General features: G+C 43.9%; 1 non-coding gene across 1 annotated transcript; it reads right to left on the minus strand.

Moving 5' to 3' along the window:
- Nucleotides 1–1,547: 1,547 nt before the first annotated feature.
- Nucleotides 1,548–1,622, minus strand: Trnat-ugu. The gene has a single exon. It is a non-coding gene; the product is annotated as a tRNA-Thr (tRNA).
- Nucleotides 1,623–6,156: the final 4,534 nt, after the last annotated feature.

Consider the following 6,156-nt stretch of genomic DNA (forward strand, 5'->3'; position numbering starts at 1 on the left):
TACCCACCAGTCAATTTTGCGGTGTGTTGCGAATATTTAGTCCATTACTTGTTCTCAGATGACAGCCTCAGTGTACAGGGACTACACTGGTTTGGTGAAAAAAATGACAGGAACCTTGATGACGAGTATGCTTGCCCCCATATTCCCATGTAGTCCAACATCATCCACTTTCACATCAGAATGTCCAACAATTCTCGATAACACACGATTTGGCCAGCTGGCCAGATGGAGACTCACAATCAGGTCCTTTCCAAACTCTGTCAGGTGATGATAACGCTACAATACACGAGTACGCAACAACTTTGCGTCCTTCATCGTGATTGCTCAACATCTGACGCTGTCCAAGCCCCTTATTTGTCCTACCAGACCTGATAACAACACTGAACATGAATAACACTAATCTTGTGGCCGTTACAGACAACTGGAACTCTCATCATTTACATACCCGCCGATCATGTGTATGTGTACAAAGTTACAATACCATCCTTTTGTCTTTTGCGTGCTTAACTTTCTTCGTCAGACAATGTGTAAGATTGTGTAATATTTTGCATAAAAAGAAATTTAATGTACTAGGCAATATTTCGTGCAGAATTTCCATGGAATGTGTCTCTTATTACTTTTACTGGTTTGCCTGCAGCTGTAATTGATATGAAATGGATGTTTTAAAAAACGAATTATATCGTCATGCCAATCCAGAAGGAATCTAAGGATTCCAAATTTTTGGTACATCAGTACTGCCCGCCGCAAAGACTGGCTTTACTCGGTCCTGGGAACGTTTTCTTGCTATTATATGTTTACAACGTTCAGGTTAAAAAGTGATTTGATACGCTAATGTTCTTTTGAGATATTAGTAAAAAGAGTTTGCGTGGGAGAACATGCTCAGTTCGGAAACGAGGATACTATAAAGGCAGACGGCTGCATCCAGTAATAACATAAACCGGCACACATATTTGCAGCACTGCATACTGCAACTCCGGGGATCTATCAGTTTACAAGTAAAATAGTGTCGGCCCTAACAAATCACATAATATTCCGTTACTACATACTGATGCAAATTCGTTTTCTTCGTCTTTCCAATGTATTTCACTTGCCAGTTTGGGCAGCACGGTTAGAGACACACAGAAACGAAAAGTAGCTGTCCTTCATATCGGTCGACGGGCAGTGCACTATTAATTACGTCGCCTAGATTTCCCTCTGGAGCACTAACGAAGCTCCAGCTTTCCACGGTCGCACCGCCGTTCAACTCGGAGCCGGTTTCTGAGAAATGTTCAGATGGCGTATTTCGTAGTTCGTTGCCACAAAAAAGCAGGTCTTCGCAGGTTCGAATTACGTCACAGAAAATCAGTTTGACTCATTACATTTAACGTAAGAAGCACATATTCTGCACAGAGTAAACCGGTTAACAGTCATAAGGCAGTGGGCAAGCTAAACTCACTGCTACATCCTGTTTCTCAGAGGTGACAGACCAACGGTATTAGAATTATGTATTAACACCTTCAGCTGCTGACAGGCGTTGATATGTATCAACGGGGACAGGTGAAAATGTGTGCCCCGACCGGGACTCGAACCCAGGATCTCCTGCTTACATGGCAGACGCTCTATCCACCTGAGCCACCGAGGGCACAGAGGATAGCGCGACTGCAGGGACTATCTCGCGCACGCTTCCCGCGAGACCTACTTTCTCACCTATATGTCCTTACCAATCGTAGTGTCCCTACCCAACACACTCATTACTCGTCGAAGATATTCTTACTAAGTCCCGTAAGAGTTCGGGTAATATGTGTGCATCCGCGCAGAGGAAGTAGGTCATGGCCGTTATTGCCAGAACTGTATACTTATATGGATATGATGTCTGTTCTTTCGGACAGTTGAAGGGCCGTACCCCATTTTACTGAGGTGTTCTTTCCGTATATATCCGTATCCATTTAAGTATATAGACCAATGGTATGGTGAAAGAGCCTCAGCATTTTGGAAGGAAATGGAAGAGACGGTGACAAATTGAGACCTTCAGTCAGTCCGCGCGACAAACTCTGACGGAGATACGATTGGTAATAGCTCTCTATGAAGAATGAACCCTCTCGTAACGACATTCCTGTTGAACCTTTTTCTTGCATCAGACGTGCGTAGACGATCAACACGTTCGTCCTAGACGTAACTGGATATCGCTGCGCAGGATTAGCCGAGCGGTCTAGGCGCTGCAGTCATGGACTGTGCGGCTGGTCCCGGCGGAGGTTCGAGTCCTCCATCGGGCATGGGTGTGTGTGTTTGTACTTAAGATAATTTAGGTTAAGTAGTGTGTAAGCTTAAGGACTGATGACCTTAGCAGTTAAGTCCCATAAGATTTCACACACATTAGAACATTTCTTACCTGAGTATCGTGGTGGCTGCTGTAATGGCCATAGACGACTTTTGACTTGTCGGCGTACGTCATCATTATGCCACGTTGCCATAGATTTCGGTGACGTCGGTGGTAGTGACGCCACTGTCGTAAAAGCATAAAGAATTGACAGTTCAGAGCTCGCTTCCTACACCATTAAGAATACAAACATCAACAAAACTTTTGCATCCTCCATATATGTCGCTTATGTTTTTGATGTTGAGACTGTCCCTGTGCCGATCAAAACGTCACCCCTGACGTTGTCTGTAAACATACATGCCATTACCATGTGTGCTACCCACGGGAAGAACACCTCAGTATAATGGGGTCCCACCCTTCAGCTGAAAGTAAAGCACCAGGGAGACGTATTAGAGACATCTGCGAAAAAGTAGATGAACATTCAAGAAACGATTATCGAGGCACGTGACCGATCCAGCATCACCACGCTTCTCACAGAAGTCTTGTTAAGCAGGCAATTGCTCGACGTGTACACCGGAGTCAAAGTGAAGTGGGGCGTTCATAGAATCGGTTCCAGCTGACAGGTAGTGATGATGACTTACGCTGTACAGGCCACTCACATTCTATAGGTACACAGGATGATGGACGTCTACGACATTTGAGTCAGGGCGTCTGTGGCCTATTGCTGTAGAACAATAAGTTATGTATTGCATCAAATTGTTACGAATCGATTGCATGACGAGTGTCTCCATTTCTGCCGACCATGGCGAGCACCATGTCGTACGTCACAATGCCATGGACTCCGTTGCAGATGAGGAAGAAATCATCGACTCAGTACTGGCATCGGGTATTGTTTACGAATGAAACTCGGATCTGTTTGTACCCTGATAATAACAGGTGAAGTGTTTTGAGACAACCTAATAGTGTAGAATGCCTCCATCACTGTGTACCACATGTGCAACAAGATGGAGATGCACTGAATAGAGTGCTGCAACGCTCCATGTTTGACCGGTCACTGCTCGCCTGTTGACGGGGGGACCGAGCCACTCGTGTCCGGCCCCATAAGACTCGGCTCGGTCACGTACTCGCCCCATGTATGTTGTCCGGATTCCGGACACGCGGATAACCGAGCATGGCCGGTCACCGCTGACGTCTCACCTCGCCTCGCCCCGGCTCGCTGCACTGTACTTTACTGTACAAATCCAACGCCTCTATTTCTTTCTCTCTCTCTCTCTTTTAATACAAAAGTAACATTTCCAAGAACGGGTACGTGACACAGCTAAATTCATAAAGCACCTGGAAAGTAAAATGATATGTCAATACAATCGCGGATAGAAGACGAGTCTCATTTCCAAACAAAAGAGATATTTTTCCTTTTATTTATAGGAAACATTAAATAAGTGCTTTCCCTGTAATCTAGAAGACAGCCATCTTCATAAAGACAGCATACAAAGAACATTAAACATTTACACACGTAACTTGTCATACGTTTCAATTGTTTGCAACTTAAACAAAATTATAGTTATTGTTGATCAGCAGGAAATCACTAACGCGTTCCGGATTTAATTGGCTGCGGCAATTTGTTAGTAACATGCCGGCTTTACTAAAGCACCTTTCACTAGGTGCGCTTGTTGCTGGGATACATAAAATACGTCTTGTAACTGCAGCCAAACCTGGCAGATCTGTTTCATGTCTGCTCCACCACTTTAAGATGTCATCCTCATCTCCGGGGTCCATTAAACTGTACAGATCCGTTGTTCCTCCATTCCTTGAAACGAGCTCTCTTTCTAGGTGGTGATGACACAGTACTTGAAGGATCTGTGATAATAAACAAAAGAGACAAGTAATACAGAACTGATATGGAAATCATCGAAACATTCCCGTAAGAGACCGATGACCTCGCTGTTTGGTCTCTTCCCCCCAAACAACCCGACCCCCGTTCCCATATAAACGAGATGTTTTACGTTAATGAGATATTATACGAGTCACAACATTCCCGTTTCTCTATAATACACTTTCCACTAACTATGCGAAAACGATTATGTTAATGATTGAATGTTGTACCTGCGTACGTAGCACACATTTGTCGCAAATTGTTAAGAATTTCCTGCTTTTCACTTATTTCAAGCATATTAAGATAACGGAAGTACGGCCAAAGAAACCATCTTTGTGAAGTTTCTTGCAACTGTGTTTCTTTAAATGAGTGGTTCCCGACTGGAAAAACAATAAAGTGGAGCAGTTTATGCTCGATACGTACCCAGTAGACGCAATGTTTTCATCTACAACCAACAGAAATGTACTCCATACTTGGATTTTTAGACCTTCCTGTTTCCTTAATGTGTAAACATTGGTTTCAATCTTACGTCTTACTACACTGGCTTCCTCGCGCTGCATGATTACAAAGAGAGACACACCACAAATAAGAAGCCCGTACTGGCTGCAGTGTCACACGGATAATAACACGTGTAATGTGTTTGAAGTTATGTTCTACGTATTCGGTCACGGCTTCTATGCTCGGTCACAAGTGCGGGTAGCCTATCCAGTTAGGGTGTGCTCGCCCCACATCGTGTTTTGTGCTCGCTTACTCGGTCATGCAGGACTCTAGCACTGAAGCTCTTAGGTGGCATTACAAGGGACCACCGTACACCTCTCGTAGTTGTTGGGTGCAACCTCTCTACTCTACGGCACAGGGACGATAGTCTGCACCGTATCGCCAACATTTTGGTGACAGTTTCATTTTGATGGACGATAATTTGCTGTTCTGGTAAACCCATTCCCCGTCAGCATGCTATGATCATCAGGATGGAGTGGCCTGTCTGTTCCCCGGACATGGACTCAATCGGACATCCGTGGGATGGATTGAGAAGAGCTGTTTCCGCACATCAACAACGACCACATAAAGCCTGCAACTTATCGCCATTGAAGAGTGGGACACTTTGGATCGTGGCTAGCTTGACGATCTTATCGTTGGTATGCCACGACGAATTCAAGACGGCATGTGAACAAGAGGACACTGCACGACGTATTGATGTTGCTTAAATATGCTGTGGAACTCACATATCCCACCCCCTCCTCTTCCCTTACCACTGAGGGAGAACAGATTTTTTTTATACGCACACACGTATGATGAATATGTACGCATGCCTCAGGGCCAATTCTTGTCTTGAGCGCACCGAATTAGAAATAAAGGGGTGATGCAAAACTTTTATGTGCATATTTGCTGCTACAGTTGCAGTTATTCTCACACATTCTTTTCAGTGACAAAATCCTCGTATTTCAAAGCATAGCACCAGATTTTCGTTCAATAATGCATTATTGTGTGAATATTTTCCGGGCTGTGCTCAGAAATTTCTGTCATAAGTCCAAATTTCTAATGAGTCATCGGATATTCTGCCCAGTGCTCGGTAATGGTACGAAAGGACTGCTTTTGGTCTAATAAGGCGTTATGTAAATAACAACGACCTTGAGGCCAAAACTTTCCATAACTGGGTTAATTCCATGTCTTGCCTGGACTTTGTTACGTGTAGCACCACAGAAAGAGAGGAACACAATGACTGGATCATCATGTGACTTATCAATATTTTCCGTTTTCTTGGAGAGCGCCAATTACCTATCTAGTGCCCACAACCATGTTTGGAACAAGTATTTCTGATGTTTAATAACAAAATCCAAGTTGTCCTTGACTGGACACTTGTAGCTCTGTATATAAAAATATTTAGAACGTGTAAAGCTCCTTTTCGGTTATTTTATTCAATTTAGTGGTCATCGGATTCGAGTACGAGTGTTTTACATAGAGAATATGCTTCATTAAGAAGTAAACC

This window comes from Schistocerca piceifrons, chromosome 1 (assembly GCF_021461385.2).
Source record: "Schistocerca piceifrons isolate TAMUIC-IGC-003096 chromosome 1, iqSchPice1.1, whole genome shotgun sequence".
NCBI classification, from domain to species: Eukaryota; Metazoa; Arthropoda; class Insecta; order Orthoptera; family Acrididae; genus Schistocerca; species Schistocerca piceifrons.